Source organism: Nannospalax galili, unplaced genomic scaffold (assembly GCF_000622305.1).
Source record: "Nannospalax galili isolate Female #2095 unplaced genomic scaffold, S.galili_v1.0 scaffold846, whole genome shotgun sequence".
Lineage (NCBI taxonomy): Eukaryota > Metazoa > Chordata > Mammalia > Rodentia > Spalacidae > Nannospalax > Nannospalax galili.
The window spans coordinates 2,780,509-2,781,133 of NW_008356458.1; positions in this window are offsets into that span (position 1 = coordinate 2,780,509).

The following is a 625-nucleotide window of genomic DNA, read 5'->3' on the forward strand; positions in this document are numbered from 1 at the left end:
TATGAAAAATTTAAGAAATCACAAGAATGGAATATGCAGGAATTGAGTGATACCATAAAAAGACCAAACTTGTGAATCATATGCATACAGGAAGGAGAAGAATCCCAATACAATGGCATGGACCAGATCTTCAACAGAATTGTGGAAGAAAATTTCCCAAACTTAAAGAAAGACATGCCCATACAAATACAAGAAGCATACAGAAGACCAAACAGACAGGACCAGAACAGAAAATCTCCATGGAACATCGTAGTACAAACACTACTACATGCACAAAACAAAGAGAAAATTCTGAAAGCTGCAAAAGGGAAACAACAAGTCACATATAAAGGAAAACCCATTCGGATCACAGCTGACTTTTCAATGCAAACTATGAAAGCCAGAAGAGCCTGAACCAAAGTATTCCCAGTGTTAAATGACCACAGATGCCAACCCAGATTACTATATCCAGCCAAAATGTCTATTATAGTTGAAGGGGAAAGAAAAAATCTTCCATGACATAAATAGGCTGAAGGAATTCTTGTCCACAAAACCAGCCCTTCAGAGAGTTCTGGGAGCAATACAAAGAACTGAAGAAAGGAATGACTATACCCAAGGGGTTGCAGAAAGAACTCCAAGGAGAGTA